General features: G+C 40.4%; 1 protein-coding gene across 2 annotated transcripts in view; it reads right to left on the reverse strand.

Moving 5' to 3' along the window:
* Positions 1 to 18,598, reverse strand: part of ank3b (ankyrin 3b) — a 158,084-nt gene that overhangs the window by 112,721 nt on the left and 26,765 nt on the right. The window lies entirely within an intron of this gene.

An 18,598-nucleotide genomic window follows, 5' to 3' on the forward strand; every position in this document is an offset into this window, starting at 1 on the left:
ATGTGTTGTAATTTTAATGTGTTGGTCTTTTCTACACACACACAACATCTAATAGTGTGTCCATCCTGGAGGAGGGATCCCGCCTCTGTTGCTCTTCCTGAGGTTTCTTCCTTATTAAAGGTCCCATATTGTATTAAGGTAGATGTCCATGTGTTTCTGATTATAAAGCAGGTCTAGGTTCTATATTAACACTGTGATCTGTGAAGTATCAAAGCCTCAGTCCACAGAGAAATGCACACAGCCTGTATTCAGAAACTGAGCCTTAAAACCAGCCGTCAGGACTTCTGGAACTTTGTGATGTCACAACAAAGCAGTCACCAACCTCAGTCGTGCCCCAAGCCCCTCCCACCTGGACCCACCATCCAACTTTTCAGGATTTGGTTTCTTAAATCTGCTATTTTTATTCAATCACTGATCATACAGTCAGCCAATAAGAAGAAAGACTCAGAGTCAATCAGAACAGAGACTCAGATCCTCTCTTCTGATTGGCTCACCAAACTGTTGTTGCTAGAGCTCCAGGGAGAAGCCTGAGAGAAGAGATGTAAAACTACATTGAGATGGTTTTTGGTTTTTTCTCATAGAGATCAACACTTCAGATAAAACACTACAGAGGAGAAAAATATGGGACCTTTAAGTCCCTTAAAGGGAGTTCTTCCTTGTTTGAATCAAATCATAAAGCCCCTTTTTTGTGAGTTGTGATATTAAGCTATATAATGAATAACTCAACTGAGAAAAGCTGAAACAATGAACCAATCCAATCAGCTTGACCTCAAGTCCAAAAGTCCAGAATCTTTGACAGAAAACACTATAATAAACCCAGATAACCACAAGAAATAAGCTAGTGTAAGAAACAAAACATCATGTACTGATGAATAAAAACAGTTTTGTTTTGTTGCAACTCTTATCACAATAAAGCTTTTAGATCAGACGAGCCAGCTCCAGTCAAATCTCAGAGCTGTTAGCCTAGCCGTGGACTCTTGGTTTTGTTCCCGATGTTGACGATGAAAACAATGCTGTATATGTAAATATTTTCATTCAGAATGACGATTTGGAAAAAACCACAAACATTTTCACTAGAGTTTTAGAAAGAAACAGGAGAGGTACACACAGGCCACCGGCCCTAACAGATCAATTATTAAGATACTGATGAATTATTCATAATAAATTGATACACTCAGATGTGGGGAAATCACAGCTCAGGGGGATGACATTATGATTTATGTGCAATTAGCTGCTTTCGAGGAAAACATCATCTTCGAATGAATGAAAAAAGATCCAGTTTGTTTCCTTGTGACAAAAGGATGAAATAATAACAAACAACAATTTAAAATCTTTCAATTTATTCTCAGATGTACGGGACTGTCGTTATCAGTACATCTCTGCATGTGTGTGTGTGTGTGTGTGTGTGTGTGTGTGTGTGTGTGCGATGAGTGCTGGTATGAGCTCATGTCTGTACACTGCAGCTTTTGAATATTAACAACACAGGAGAGGGGGTGGGATTGAAGCCTGTGACAAGGACATGTGACAGCAGAACAGGCTCGCTATTGGCTGCCTGGGATGAGAGAGAGATGTAATTGGCTGCTCGGAAAGAAAAGTCCCGCCCACAAAACGACAATAACAAAGAGGAGAGGAGGAGAGGGTGTTTCAATGCAAACAACCAGCATTTTATAACCATCAACCTCCTATTCTACGTATCTTAAACTACAGTTTGGGGTTAAAACAGGTTATGAGCCTGTCTCTTTCTTCGACTGTGAGCTGACCTCACATATCTTATTTACTGTATGCAGTCTGCCTGAGGATGATGTTTATGTGCCATCACATGTTATATTTACATAACCTGTAAGTGTAACAGCCAAGCTTGTGCCCCAGATATTTCCCTCTGGATATGAGCTAGTGAGTGGATCAACACTTGGGTCTGACTTGAATGGCATCAACTGCAGGATCTAACATAAACATCACTCCACACTCGATTGCACAGGGTGGCTAAGTGTGTAAATCTCCCAAAGAAGATAAGTCGATTATGATATTTTCATTCAGTCCTTCAAAGAGGAGCAGTTGCAGCAGCTGTTAGGGATCGAATCTCATTTCTGAGACTGTCTGAAATGTGTATATAGCACAGACTATTGTAATCTAACAGTTTTTATATATAGCTGCTTATGTTGAGCTTCATATTTTAGTAGCATGGTCGGTCAGTCCACTTCTTTGGTTCAAACTAAAACGTCTGCACCCCATCACCCCATTATCAGATCAAAGTTTTAATTTGTCCAAAACTTCAAGTCCTAGTCCAAGTTAGAACTGCAACCATCAGTTCTGTTTATTTTTACTAATCTGCCTCTCGTTAATCATCATCTTATCATCAATCATCTCGTTTGATGAACCAAATGTCAAGAAATAGTCCAAAGTGACATCTTCAGATGCTTGTTTTGTCTGATCAATAGTCAATAACCCACAGATATTCAGTGTCAGTGTTCATCAAGAAAATGGTCTCTACAAAGCATTGTGTCAGTATTCACAAAGAAACGTATACTATTGGAATTAGTCTTCAAAAAGTCACACCTCAACCCAACAGCCAACTAATACTGTGGCTATAAGAGGATACAACAGAGTACAACAGCACAACAACTAGAATGGACTGGAATCAGACTTACTGAGCCAACACTGGCTGCAGACATTGCTCCAGACTGCACAGCTGCACACAGCAGCAGGTCAAAGGTCATAGCAATACTGAAAGTATATGATTAGGTCACAGACTGTAAATAATGATGGACGTAGCTTCTGTTGACATCACTGATGTGGTTTTGAAGCTCAGAGTGAGCAGAGCCTGACTCCATCTAACTCCTGGCTTCACCAATAACGGGTAAAGAGGTGGAGCGTGTGTGGAGCCGGGACTTCGGTGCATGCTGGTTTGTGGGAACCACACGCTCACCCACCTGTCACTCAAACCGGCCACACCCACCATTTAAACAGGTGAGTTATACAAAAACTCACCCCCTGTGCAGTTGTCATGAAGGAAGACATTAGCTCTAGCTCTTTTTTTCTGCTGTTAAGTTGGGCTTTTTAACATGGGATTGACCTGCTTCTGGAGCCAGCCTCAAGAGGTCATTTGAGAAACGGCAATTTTTAGTTTTAGGTTTAGATACTTTTAATCTGTTCAAACCTGCAAAGCTTTGCCTAAAATAAAAGGTTATCCAGTTTGGTTTCTAACAGTTGTGAATCTTGTTTTCTCTTTGTAACAGCTGGGTGTCCAAAGTGCACATTGTCTCATCCATCATTCCCAGTGTTTTGATGTACTCAGTTTATTTTGACACAGGCTCAAACAGCCTTAAAACCACAACATATTTAAAGCGAAATGTTCCATAAAGCAGTACATTCCAGACCACTCTACGTCTGAGGCTAATCACAGGGAAAACCTCAGTTACTGCACCAATAATAAGTCATCTGTCAGAGACTGACTTCAGATAGGATTTATTGGACTAATCCCTCATTATCTCCATCTGTAAGAGAAGCTTATGAAGTGCATGTACCAGCCCTTGAAGGCCTTCTGTCTGTCCGGGAACAGGGATTAACAGCAGGTGAGTTCTCTCTACATGGATCAGAAATTTAAAACGAGCCGAACAAAAGACGATGATGTCTAAAGGTTTAAGAGTTTGGACTGCTGCCTCTAGAGACACGGCTCTACTTTCTTTTTTATATCACATCGCACTCCGCTGCCTCCCTGCCCTGAACAGCCAGCGTATGTGCTTGCAGTGGAAACAGCGTGCTCAGGCGAAATGTCAGGCTCTGGATGTGGGTCAGCAGCAAAGAAGCCAGTCGGTTGTGTTATTTCTTTGTTTACTCTTTCATCACTTTGCTCCTTTTTTTTCTACATCCTTTCTGGTCCTTGTTTTCCATCTCTGCTCCGTTTTCCTTTTACCAATCTTTCTGTCCCTGTGCTGTGGATCTGCTAATGCTAACCACTGCCTGCAGCAAATTGCTGAGTGCACACAACCATGAAACTGCAGTTCATCAAGTCGTGGGCAAGTGTGTGTTCCTGGCCTCCACACGGTAGAAGCAAAATCGCACAAGCATGACCTCCAGGGGTTATTATTTCATATATGACAACATGTGCACAGGAAAACAACATAAATATTTAAAAACTCATCAGAATGAAATTTTCCAAGGTGAACTCTGAACCTGCAAACATAATAAAAGCCGAAGTCCTTTGGAATTTCTCTGAATTAGATAAATTTTAACCATCGATTAGTCTCTTTCTTGGTTATAATAAAATGCTGTTTTTGTCTGATCAACAGTCCCAAAACCCAAACATATTTCACTTCCACTGGTACAAACGAGAGAAACGAAGCAAATCTCCACATTCAAGAAGCTAGGAACAGCAAATAGGTCACAATTTTTGTTAAATCAAAAAACTAAACGATGAATAATGTCGTCATCAATTCATTTGTTCATTAATGTTTATGCAGATTGGAAAACAACAAAAAGAACAAAAGAATAAAACGATTATTTTCATTATCATTTCATTTCACTTTAATACACAGTCACTCATAACCACAAACACACTCACAAACCATTGTAAACTGCTGCTCAGGCAGATCCTGGGGCACTAACTAGAAAAAGAAACTTAGTGGACAACATTGTCAGTAAAACAAGTCCACACACACAAACTGTGCACAGACACAGTCAGGCACGAACCAAAATGTTGGCTTTGTTTCTTTGAGCCTAATGGATCAGGGAGGGGCAGTAAAAGCTCAGGATTATCGATTACTCTGCTGATTATTTTCACAATCGATCAATTACTTGGTTCATGAAAAGTGGAAAAATACCAATCACACCTTCCTAGAATGCAATTTGACCCCTTTCTTGTCTGGCTGTCATAAAAAAAACACAAATATATTCAATTTATCACAGAAGATGGAGAAAAGCATCACATTTACATATTAGAAGTGAATTTTTGGCATTTTTTCCTGAAAAATTACTTAAATTATTGACTATCAAAATTTGTATTCATACAGAGAAGACTGGAAGAAAACAAAAAGTAAGGATAGAATAGAAATTTAATGGGCAGCAGACAAGAACATTTTTGATTCATCCTCCGTCAGCGTCTGCCAGTTTTCCAGCCAATAAGCCAATAAATAAATAACTTGGCTGAGGTTTAAATATGATGAAGTGAATGACGCAGCAGTTAACAACGAAGTGAAAAGAGAGAAGTGATATGACAGTCAGCGATTGTAATGATCAAAAACTACAAAAATTTAACAGAAAATCTTACTAATTTACAAAGAAATGAAACTTATTCTGCCTTTAGAAACACAAATACTGAGTTCAATTATTTTTCCTGTGGTGTCTGGCTCCCTCTAGTGGTGAACTAGGAGTCTCACAGATTTTTTTCTTGGGTTAAACAGTGTTAAATCTTTCAGGTGCTCATAAGACCAGAAAATTAAATAAAGGAAATACAGGAGAATTTAATTGATTCAGAGACTGTGACAGTGAAACGCAGTCACATGAGTTTCCTGCCTCTGAGCTGGAGTCAGTGAAATATATAAAACAAGGAGATATGGATTATTTTGGAAGCTGGGTGTGAAGTGTGTGTGTCACTGAGCATTAATGCAGGAGAGCTATTTGTGTTTCACTGAAATACAACCTCCTTTGAAAAGAGTAAAATATGAGACACTGTTTTTTTTCTGACCACTTGGTGGCAGCGTCACACAAAAGAAAAAAGAATCAGCTGTTTGTTTTTTTACTCACTTCAAAACCTAAGCTAAAGAATATTCTATTAAGTGTTGTTAAATCAGAGTTACCTCAGTGAAGAGGCTGATTTGTCGGGATGTTTTGTGTTAAACTCAGCTGACAAGAAGAGAAAATAAGCAAACAGGAAATCTCAGCCATTTCATCTGGTGTCAGAGTTTGTGTGCTCTATGATCTTTAATATGGAAATGGTTTTATGATTTCTTGTTATAATATTTTACTCTTCAACATGTCATCTCCTGCTCCTAAGCTGTGTAAATCTGCAGTTTTATTGGCTGTTTAAACCAGACTTGATCCCTTTTGCTTCATGGAGCCTAATAATATTGATACTTTTATTTATAGAGCAACTTTCAAGACGCTTTACGTGACAAGTTAAACCAAAGAAGACAGAAAAGGCACAAGGGAGCAGAGGACATTAAACCAAAATCAAAGGTTGCAAATCAATTTTTTCTACGATAAATTAATTAACTGACAAATTGTTGCAGCTCTGGTTTTGTTTCTTGCATGCGGCATCTGTTATTCTGTTTCTTTGTGTGTATGTTTATGTCTTTGTGGAAATAATATATTTAAAAGCGCCACTTTACTACAATAAGTTTCCTTGAACACCTCTGAGTCTTTGTGCATCAGTGTGTGTGCATGTGATTTACTGTAGCTAATCATGTTAGCGCTCTGTCCCACTGAACCTCTGGATCCTCCCGTCTAATTAAACCAAACATCCCTCACTAAACCGGGACACGCGGCCTCTATGGACTGACATTATTCACACACACAAACTCATGCTAACATGGACATTCATGGACAAGAGGAAATGCACGTGCTGACGTGGACCAAAGTTATTCTCAGAATTAGCTTCATCCTGCACAGAGCACCAGGTGGGTGAGGATTACAACACCAGGACATTAGCATCGCATAATTTGTTGTTCCATTAAAGTGAACCTCATGGGATTACTGTAGGAGAGTTTCAGGGACTCACTGTTAATCCATTTGGAGCTAAGTGACGTTAAAAACAGCGTTTTCATCTTGTTGATTACATTTCAATATCTTTACGGCTGATGTCCCACCAAAACATCCTGGTCCAACAGGAAAGTGCATCCAATTAGACGCAATTAAGATCCCATCACACTGTGACTCCAACTGTGCACGCTGCCAGAAAATGGAGCGACGTGTAGCTGGTGTTTGAGGACTTAAACTTAAAGTTAAATATGAAATCCACACTCCCAGCAGCAGCCTGAAGGCAGAGATGTATTGCAGCAGGGGCACAAACAGGACTACAACACTCACAGAAATGCACACAAACTTACACTTCTCTGGCAAAGTGGAAACGGCCACATAGTGCATTTGTGTCATGATGAACTGAGCTGTGCTGGAAGCAAATAAAACCATCTCACTACGCTGGATTTAAGAAAAGCAGGATTTTAAGATCAGTGCAGGATAAAATAGTGAGATGATGGTGCACTGTGTCCAATCCACTGAATCGTAGTGATTTCTTTTCTTTTCTTTTTTTTTTTTACTTATCTTGTCAAAACACCGGGAAACCTGCTGATGGTTCAGCTTTATCACCAAGAACAGGACATATCGGTGCCCCTGCACTGGTCAATCCTGTTTTGTCTCTTTTTGTATATCAGTGAGTGTGTGTGTGTGTGAGAGAGAGACAGGAAACAGACATTCATTCATTAGCTGTGCTGCTTATCCTTTTAGGGATAGATAAAGGGGGCTGGAGCCAAACTCACATTCTCATCTATGGGCAATTTAGAGTCACCAATTAACCTAATCTAACACAAAGAAGGAGAACGGGACGAGGAGAACATCACACAGAGAAACCCAGAAACTTCCAGCTGTGAGGTGACAGTACAAACCACTGCACCACCATGCCGCCCCACAACTGATACACTAATAAGTAAAACCAGAGACGTGGTTTCCTGCAAAGCTCTTTAGTCCTCAAACACCTAAATTACTGAAATATTGTGCGACATTTCATAAATGAAAACGAGGCTGGAAGCCAGCGCTTTGCCACATCAGTCCTCTCACATCAGTGTGTGAGAACAAAGGAGCAAGGTGTCACTTCACCTCAGGTAACTGCTCAGCTGCAGCTTCAAAGCTGCACAGACTCCTCCTGACCAGACGACCAGTGCCGGATTTTTAAGGCACATATTGATACTGATACATCAGAATAATAAAAATTGGATCTGTTTTAAATATTTTTGAGGCTTTTATTTGATAGTAGTCAGCATCTCTATTCATTTATTCAATTTAATTTAAATTTTTTTTATACGTCTGTATGTTTGCTGTAAATGTATATATGATTGTGTATCCTATCAGATTTCTTTGTAGGTTTGGTCTCACAAATCCAGTATCAGTCAGCTGAAATAAATGATACAGTGCAGCTCTTGAGGGGACTCTCAGCTGTCAAGTCTAAGAAGTGCTTTTATTGTTTAGACATAACATGGCCTCTGTCTTCGCTGGCTGTCTCATGGCCTCTCTAACTCTCTGTCTTACTGTCTGTGTCACTCACTTTACTTCTTCCTCTCCCACTCTCTCCACACTCACACAGCAGGATCCAGATATCTGACACAGGACTCTGCAAATGGACTTAAAGAGGAGATAAGGAAACACGCAGAGCATAATACTCTGCTGTGCTCAAGTGGCTGTTAAGATGCTGGCTGAGGTCTGCTGCTCTGCAGGATCAGTAGGGCGGATTTGATCATGTTAGAATGCGAGGGAGTTTGGGTGTGGCGGGCGCAGACAGTCCATAAAAAGAAATAAAAGTCCATTAAGAAGACGGTTGAGTTCATGAGGGTAGAGTCCTATAATGCTAACCATCATACATCCAGCCTGCCCTGATCCTCCATTAGAGCTGCAGCTCAAATGTCAAAGCCGAGCCGAATAATCACATTTGAGCCCAAAACTCCTGCATCTCAAACGATTCCATGTGACATGATGTTGGAGGAGGTGGAGCGAGCAGCTCAGCACTTACATCCTGCGACATGTGTGGTTCGGCTGCAAATCATCACTGATTATTCACTATAATAATTACATTTTCATACAGAAAGTTTGTTGATGCTCCAATTTGCCAATCACCATCCCAGCTGCCAAATTAAGGTTGCGACTAACAATTATTTTCATGATCAATACATTTGCCTGATACTTTTGTGATTAGGCATTTGGTGTATAAAATGTCAGAAATTAATAAAAAAATAATAATAAAAATGTCCAGGAAGGTGAAGTCTTTGAATCACCTGTTGTCCGACCAACAGTCCAAACCCAGAGGTGTTTTATTCGTCATCACATGAGACAAAGAAAAGCAGCAAATCTCCACAACTGAGAAGATAAAACCTGAGACCGTTCGACATTTTTGCTTTAAAAAAATGATTAATAGATTATCGAGATAGTTCCGGTATTAACAATATTATAATCAAAACTGTTGCACAGTTAACTTTCAGCTTATTTAAAACTAATGGCTTCAGTGTCGTCTGAGGTGTCTCTACTTGCACGTTAGCTAAAACAAGAGCAACCCTCAGGGCTGGGTATCAAACATCAAAACTTTCTTGGCGCCAAACGAAATGTATCTGTGGAACAGGGTCCTGAAAACTCTCTGAAAGCTGATCAGACTCATGGTCTTGTTTAATTATGGTTTCAATAAAAATTCAGCAAATTTTGTTTTATGTGGGAAAAATTCTCCTACAGCTCCTCGTATTTAAAATTTAACATGTGAGAACTTTGGATTATTTTTGAAGTAAAAGTGGTTTGTAGAAAAATATGTTCACGTTTATTTAAAGCTGCTATAACTGATATTTTTACAATAACAGCATATCAAACGACAACGTGACAATGTGACAATAGCCAGGTTTCCATTGCAGTTTGTGCAAAATAGAAGCAAATTCTTTCTCATAGCAATGAAACTCCAGAGGATTATCAAAAGAATCTGCAGCTCCTCTTTACAGAGTCTCAATTCATTGTTTATCTGTCCAGCTTTACTGTTTGGGCAGCAAACAGCAGACAGACACAATACAAACATACTGGAGCATTTAGCAGCTGAAGCACCAGATATTTCCACCAGGAGCTGGTGAACTTCACCAGATCAAATTAAGAGGTGATGATATGTAAATGTTGTGTTCATAACTTGAACACTTTTTTTTTGCTGATCTGATTACAGCTCTGGTAACCTGAAGAATGTGAGTGCAAGAAAATCCCATCAACATCGGCAAACTCCCTCTCACAGTGAAATCCTCCTAATTGTTTCTAATTGGCCATAAATCTCTTCAGGACCAATCAAGGAGTCACTACTCAGTCACTACTCAGTGCCGAGTACCAGGGAGATGCTTGTGAAGATTAGTGTGTCATCACCATGGAGACTGATGAAGCTGACTGCAGGACGACAAAAGGATGGAGGTGTACATCGCTATGTGAGGTGATATGCGAGGACAACTGAGGATATTTCAATACCACCTTAAATCCCACATTTCCCCACTGATCCCTGCCTCTGTTACTCTACAACGACAGTGAAGAGTTCTTGGGACACAGTGTCAGCTGTGTCATAACTGCGCTCGGGTCTGGACTGAAGTGACCGAACCCTGTGGTGTTATTTTAGCACATTTGTAACACGGTCTCTGGTGTTAATGGTGGGTGCACCGTCGAGTTATATCTCAAAGGACGCAGAAACAGAGTTTGACCCAGGGCTGCAGCCCAGCACAGGCAGCATGTGAACACAATGCAGGGTTTGAATTTTACCAGCACAATACTTCACTATGCATTCCAACACAGGCCAGTCAAGCAAGCTGCGTATGATGCTCTTTCTAGCTGAACAAAACTCACTCAGTGACGTCCTGCTGTGTTATATACACAACACACCCTCATCCTGAATAACCACATTTGAATACATGAAGTCTTTTAAAACTAATTACTTCACTAGATATCCACACAGGACTGTATCATCTATTCAGTGCAATCATAATGTAATCTAGTCTGCGTAGAATATAATCCTATAAAACACAGCTTTATTAATTTAGCATTTCATAGCTGTGGTGAGTGATAACTGGGACCTCAACACGTAGCCAAAGCTGGATACTTGACTTCCTCTGCTCATCACTTTCCCTCTTCTTCTCTGGAAAGCATCTTCAGATCTGAAGCACCACTCTTTAGGGTTTTTAAGTTTCTCCTACTCAGATTTTTTTGTGTTTTTTCTCTCTATGTTGTTACAGCACGCGATGCTAATAATGCCAGTAACTACAAAACCCAGCTGTTCTGGACTTTGACAGTTTCACACCTGCTTTTACCTGCAGAGATCCCAAGTCATAAAAGAGCAGGGCACAACTCGCAGGCCAAGTACAGGAGATGAATGAGGGTTTACTGAGGGGCTGAGACCACAGTCAGAGGGAGAGAGACCATTACAGCCACTTACCTAGAAGAGAGAGAGAGAGAGATGAGAGAAAACTTCAGTTAACAGAAAATATGATATCTGACATAAGGCTGTGTCTGTAATGTTTACATCTGCGTGTTTGGGTACGTGCTTATTTATTTTTCGGTAACTGTGTCTGTCTGAGGTCAACTTCGGTCTCCCGCTGGCACTCTGCCAGCTGTCTCCTAGGCAACCGGAAACACGAGCCACAAATAGCACACTCGAAGCCGAGTATCCCTTCGCTGCGCCGGGGCCATGTCAGACCGCATCCTTCACATTTCACATCCCTCCACAGCAACAGATAGATCTCATTAAGGAACGAAGGAGAGGTTTTAAACTCTCCCCTGCCTCAATTCAAAGTATTGTTTTTTTCATTTTCAGTAAAAGACAAAAGAAAAGGGAACATCACAGCTCTGCAATTAAACGTAAGGTAACACATGACATTATTAAGAACAGGGAGGGCCACCTTATGGGTGTCATTTCAGAAGCAGTGAGTAGTAAGAACCAAAGAAAAAAACTAACTACAGCCTCAGGAACATGTTACTTATACACATATACTGCCAGGTCATATCAAACCCCTGGTCATGATGGAAGCCATGTCTGAATTACAAAAGGATCCCAGATTCTAAGATAAATATAGTTGTTTTTTTTTTGTTTTTTTATGTGATAGGTACAGTTTGTCAGACGGTCAAGGGACCTGTGTTCAAAGTTAAAGTGATAGTTCAGGTTATTTGGCGTGGGGTTGTGCGAGGTCGTACAGAGTCAGTGCATTAGCTGCAGTAGATCTGAATCAGTGCGCTCCGGGAGCCAGCAGAAAAACATGTGTCTTCAAAAGATATGTCCATTGAAATGTACGCTTCATTTAGAATAATTTCAGAGATTTTTTTCCCCCGTCAAATCAGCACTATTTCTTTTTTTCTTAACCACTGAACTACTGTATTCCTACGCACAAGCACACCCACAGCGCGTTCTGTATTACGCCGCTGCCGCAGGTAAAGTGAGTGAACCAGAAGGAGCTAAACTTCACTTTGTTTTGACGGGAAGATAAAGCGTCAAATGTCACTATTTTCATATTTCATGAGCAAAACAACTAACTAACAAAATAATCAGCAGATTAATCAATAATGAAATAATCACAAGTTGCAGCACTAGATCTATGTATTATACTCATAATACTCAAGTATAAAATGTTGTTTTTCTTTTATGTCTTACAACCACAGCACTGTTTCCAGGAGGCATGTCTTCTGGGTCCCTCATAACAAGAGTGCAGGCATTTTTATTAGCCTGGGAACAAGATGAGATGACATTCATCACATTTCTCAGACTCAACAACACTGTAGAAGCTCCACTCATCACTTGTTTAATGAATAAACCTAAAAAAAAAAACTCCCTGGGGATGATGTGAAATTACACTGGATATGAATAGTACATTACACTTCACACATCAAATCCTGATATATCCATCACACTCTTCTTGTGTGTGTCTTGAAGCTGGACTCTAATCCATATGGAATGATAAACCCTCCCTGACATTATAAAGGTTAATTAGACGTGAACTTTCCATTACAGATACTGGTAGCTCATCGTACTCCATGCATTCACACACCACAGCATGTATTTTCCATACAGACAAACATGTACACACACACACACACACACACACACACACACACAGAGCATACTCGAGCTCAACAGGATGCAGCCTCTTCAGGACGGGTATCCTGACCTAACTCTGGTGGGCATGCTCAGTAGAGCTATGCAAATGACCCTGGTGATGACACCTTGGCAGGCTGTCATGGCAACACATCAAGAAGCAGGCATGTGGCCACTGGCAGGGGACAGAGGGATGAGGAAGAGGAGGAGGAGGAGGAGGAGGAGATGGAGAGAGGATGGAGGAAAGATGAGTAGTAGGTTTTTAAAAAAAAAGAATGAAAAATGGGGAGTGGAAAGAAAATGGAAACACTGGTGATGAGAAAAAGATAAATGAGACAGAAAAATGGCAGGCGAGGGAGGTGAGGAGTGAATAAAGAGGGAAAAGAAGCTAATCATCTTGTAAACTAGGCTGCTGGGCCTCCAGCTGTCAGCCAACATCTCTGTCTCTGTCTGTTAGGGATGGGTGCGAGTAATAATTAATAATTCAACACAAACTTAACTGATTTTTTTGCCCCTATTACATCTTTTTTCTAGGAATCTCCTGATCGAGTTTTTTTGGCTTTAATATTTGGTATCTGCCCATGTCAATCAGACTCCTGTAGCTGCAACTAATTATTTTCATTATGGCCACATCTAACAATTATTTTTTCCAATTAATCATTTAGTTTATGAAACATCAAAAAATTGTGAAAAAAAATTGCTCCTCGCAACTTCACAGAGCAGACGGTGACTTTGTCAAATGTCTTGTTTCAACACTACCAGGCTGAGGTGGACTAATCACAGTAGAGCTCAGTAAAGACAGGATGTGGAGTTTCTAATGGCTCATGTATTAATACCACAGAGGAAATTCATTCTAACATCAACTGCAGAGACACACCAGGGGCCAAATCATCTGTTAAGCAGCCAAGAACTGCAGGTGTCACAGCTGATGACGGGCTCAAACAGGCAGTCTGAGAAATGCTAAGTGTGAGTGAAAGTGTGAGTATGTGACTGATATACAAGCAACACAAATATGGGATTTATATTGTGCTTTAATTTCACATTTTACTTTACTTCCATGTTTGGTTCTTCCTTTTTTAAAATGATGCATAAGAAATTTAAAAAAAATCTAAAAAGTCTCAAAGTCTCGAGTGCAGAGGGGAAGAGGGTCACTTGAGTTTACACAACAAGGTGACATCTGTACACACATTAATAGTATTATAATATTGTGGGGTTTTGATGATGTAGTCAGCTCAGAGATGTGGTGTTTGCACCAATTTGTGCTTGAACTATGCGACAAAACCAATTCATTTATTGTACATGTGTGCTGTTTTTCAGCTGATTTCACACAGTGGATATTAGTGTGTGTGTGTGTGTGTGTGTGTGTGTGTGTCATGTAGACTGAAGCAGTAAGAGAAAGAGGGCATGCCTGCTCCTTTGATGCTGCTCTGTGGATTGTTCTGTTAGTCGAGAGGATGCTACCTGCATCCTTAGCTGTATTGGTGCAACATGACATGATGGATGATGGTACAGTTAACTGTAAGCACATACCATCTTCACTAGTAGCACACACACAGACACACACATGCAGACAATGATGACGTGCATCTCAGTGTGTGTGAAGAACAGTCTGGGCATTTCCAGCAGGCGACCTGCCAGTACTCTCAATGTCCTGGTCCAGAAACCCCTCTGCCGTCTGCCTTTCCTCACCCTCCTCACATCTTTACTGCACTGGTTCCTCTTCCCTTCTTACTTTATCTCTCATTTGTACTTTTACATCTGCCTTTAATGCATTATAGTGGCGGTCTACTGATGCATGTTGTGTCACAAAACACCCCCCTTATTCTCAGTCGTATCTCAGTCAAGTGAGAGAATGTGAATGATGTGAACCACAGAGCCAAAAACACATCTATCCCCTGTGAAATCGAAGAAGAAAACCAACAAGGGTGACAAAAACCAAGAAAAAAACCTATCAATACATTTTGTGACACTCCTGTTGATCTGAACATCTGAACTTTCAACTTATTGTTAAATGATTTTTTTTAAATATCGGAAAATATGCTACCACACTCATGTCAGTAAGAGACAGCCAGTAATAGAATGAGTACGTAAAATAAAAGCACTGCCATGGAAGGGCTTCTTTGTCTGACAGCTCTGTGGGAGTACATTTGACTGGGCACCACTGCTGTGTAGCAGCCTATACTGCTCAAATGCTGAACAATAGCGTTCCTGTGTAGCCTAATTTACCTTGATAGCCTGAAAACAACAAATAGCTTTCCTAGCTAAGATGCACCTTAAGACTGAGCAAAACAAATGTCGGTTTAAAACATTAAGAAGGATATATTGGTTTAATTCTCATTGTGTATTTCTGCCTTTCTTTGTCATTGCTACAATAAAGAAGGTAAAAACAAGCAGCAATCACTTCTCAGCAACCTCAAAATTCAGAGAAAGCTGCGAGGACGCTCACTCTTGTGAGACAAGGAAAGAGGTAGAGCATGACTGAGAGGGGAGGGGATAATGGTGGATGTAGAAAAAAGGGAGCTGGACAAAGGATGAGAAAGAAAAGAGATAATAACACACATGCGTGAGAGAAAATAAACATGGGTGGAGAGAGAGCAGTCATCCAAATGAAGGGGAGAAACTGGAAGTGAGGGAAAGACTCAATGATACACAGTCACAAATATGAAGAAAAAGAGATGGATGTTTCCCCTAAAAACCATTACATCACCCTCTGCACAACCCTGTTGCCATGGCTACAGAGTCACATTAGCCTAATCATACAACCATCTGACACCTTCACTTAGCCTTTATCCGAGCTCCATCCCTGAACTCCAGGCTTTGTTCATTTGACTGTGTCAGACTCGTCAGGTCTGCCTCTTCCTGTCATTTTATCTGAATAAAAGGTGGTCCATCTTCTGACTACAGCGCCTTGCATTTTCCCTAAGGCCACTGTAAGGCTGCTTCACAGATATGATTTGAATGCACTTTGCAGATCCGAGTTGGTAGCCCCTTAGCCCTGCTGGGCAACCTTCCTCGCACGAGCACGGTGTGGTTAGAGGCCTGTGTTGTAATGCACATGACTGTCCACACTTCAGGTTTCCATAGAATCAGCAGGGGGTGTGCTCAGGCGCTGCACGAATCTCAAAAGAATGAGGAAAAGACAACTATACAAGTTGTACTTGTATATAAGGTCAGAGGTCATCGCACCAACACATATAAAAGTCACTGAGGTGTCCATAATTAAACTGTATAACAAAAGTTCTGACAACTGAACATATAATTAAACAGCATGAGAGCACAGACTCTTAGTGGGAGAAATGGCACAGTTTGGCCTGAGCTTTGAGCATGGTGCAAGTGTGACTGCCAGATCCAGCTTCATTGGTCAAGCATGTTTCTCTTTGAGTTTTATATTCTCTTCATCAGCTTTAATTTTCTTTGGAAACAGCATCTTTTAAGTACGATTAGCAACAGCAATGACACTGACAACTCAACAAGTGTAGCATAATGCACACAGGGCCATTAATGTGAAAGCAAATGTGTGGCCTAATGTATCCACTAAAGGATGTGTGCATGTTCAATCATACTACCATCACTCAAACATAAAAAATACATCAATACATTACATTAACATATTAGGAGACAAATTGCCTGTTGAGTCCATATCGGCTTTGAGAAGCCTGACCTTAGACCAGTTTTCCTAACCTTTTTGGCTTGTGATACAAATCAATGTTAGGCTGCATACCGTATGTCTCTGAGTGGCAGCCAGTCAGCTAGCACAATTTTTCTTTCTCAGATCAGTTTATTAAAACAATCTTTAGAGGCTTTTGGAGATCCAAAAAGAAAAAACAACTTTTGTGTTACAGAAATTATTTTTTTCTGCTTTCCTACTATTATTTCCATCTCATAACCCAGAGACTTCTCTTGTGTGCCCTTAAGGGAATCGTTACCCCCACATTAGGAACCATACACTATGTAGAAAAAGAAGTAGAATTTGAGTGGATCTGCTTTATTGCTGGTGTTAGTACTGAACAGTGATCTATACCTGACGCTCTGCCAGCTTTTCTGCAAACCATGGCTCCTTCTGCGACTGCCGCTGCTTAGTCAGTCGCTCTGACATTAAGCTAATTCACCAGCTACATGGTATTTGTGCACATTTCACATTTCTCTACTGTCTCTGACACAAAGTAATACTAGAGGAAACCTCCTCTCAGCAATAACCTTATTCAGCAGTGGGGTTTATTACATTTCTACCTGCTACACTAGCTCCACACATCAAATAAAGATCAAAATTGAAGCTGTGTGTTTGGTTTTAATATTCTGAAACGAGCCTTGGGAATAAGCTATAAAAATGACAACTAGCTCAATGTGTTCACCACTGAGGAGAAACAAACTCACAGACAAACTCACCCCTGTTGTGTGTGCTGTTGCATCTGTAACATTCAAAATAGAAAATGATTCTCTCCTCACGATTGATCACTATTACATTTCTGTCCCTTCCACCTGCTCTTTGGTCTTGGTTGACCATGTCTGCTATGAGATGTAATTTTTTTAAGGCACTCCAGAGAGCATTACCCAAGAAGACAGAGTGATTGTAATAAAGCAAAAAAACCCTGCTATTAAACATGTCAGTGAGGTCAGCAGTAATATAAAGCAAGTGGCTGCTACAAGGCAGAGAGAGAAAGCTTCAGAGAAAATACACGAAGACCAAAACTGGGAAATATGAGAAAATCAGAAAGGTAAGGAATTCAATATTTAAGCTTAAAATAAAAAACTCTAGCCTCAAATAAGATATCAGGAGACTCCAAAGAAAAAAAAGGCATCAGTAGTTTCAGAAAATGCAAAAAGCCAAATCACAAAAGTCACTATATAATCGTCCTATAACCTTAACCTCAGGGTTATTATTGTCACTATGATCATGAAGGGCCCCTAACCTTAATGAAGTAGTAGTTTTAGCCCAAACGTGATCTTTTTCCAAACCCTAACCATCCAGACTGTAACCATAGCAGCATCAGATCAGAAAACGCTTAAATGTGTTGTTCTGGAGCGCAATGACAAATGAAAGACTTTATTATATTAGACTCTATCCACATACTAGCATGGCTGGTATCATCTGCTGGTTTTAGCTCGTCACAAACATACTTGGTATCAACAAATATGTCAATTAATAACTAATAAGACAATACATCAAAGCAGATACAATCAATATTTGTAGACAACAATGTAGCAGAGCATTTAGATGGTGGAGGCCAAAAACAGAGCTAAAAGAGAGAGAGTATTGGGCATTTATTCACCAGGTGACCAGACACACGACTTTAAATGAATAATAACGTGTACATAAGCAGCTGCTGGTTTATTTAAACGCAGTGTAACACGGAGACCAAATGTTGAATTGACCTTGAATTCATCTGCAGATGAGCAAACAGGAACAAATGACCACTTAAGGATTATAAGATCTGTGTAATTACAAATTGATGTTGTACAGATATCCTTTCTATCTAAGGATAAGAGGTTGATTAAAGTACAGAAAACACACAAAAAAGATCTGCAGTCCTGAGTCCAAGTCAACCGCTGAACAAGGCAAACGCAGCAATGTACATTTGGAACCGAGTCACTGAATCCCGGCCAAAAAGTGGTACCATCCCTTTTTCCCTCATTGCCTCCAATGAACTCCTCGTTGTCTATGTATGTGTGTGTGTGAGAGAGAGAAAGAGAGAGAAAGAGAGAGAGAGAGAGAGAGAGAGAGGGGGGGTAAAAAGAAAGGCCTGTACATTGAACGAGCCATGCTAACAGAGCGCAGCTTCATCCTGTTCCTGTGAAGTGTGAGAAAGG

This window comes from Trachinotus anak, unplaced genomic scaffold, assembly GCF_046630095.1.
Source record: "Trachinotus anak isolate AG129_WGS33_773 ecotype Australia unplaced genomic scaffold, CSIRO_AGI_Tana_v1 ptg000025l, whole genome shotgun sequence".
Classification (NCBI taxonomy): domain Eukaryota; kingdom Metazoa; phylum Chordata; class Actinopteri; order Carangiformes; family Carangidae; genus Trachinotus; species Trachinotus anak.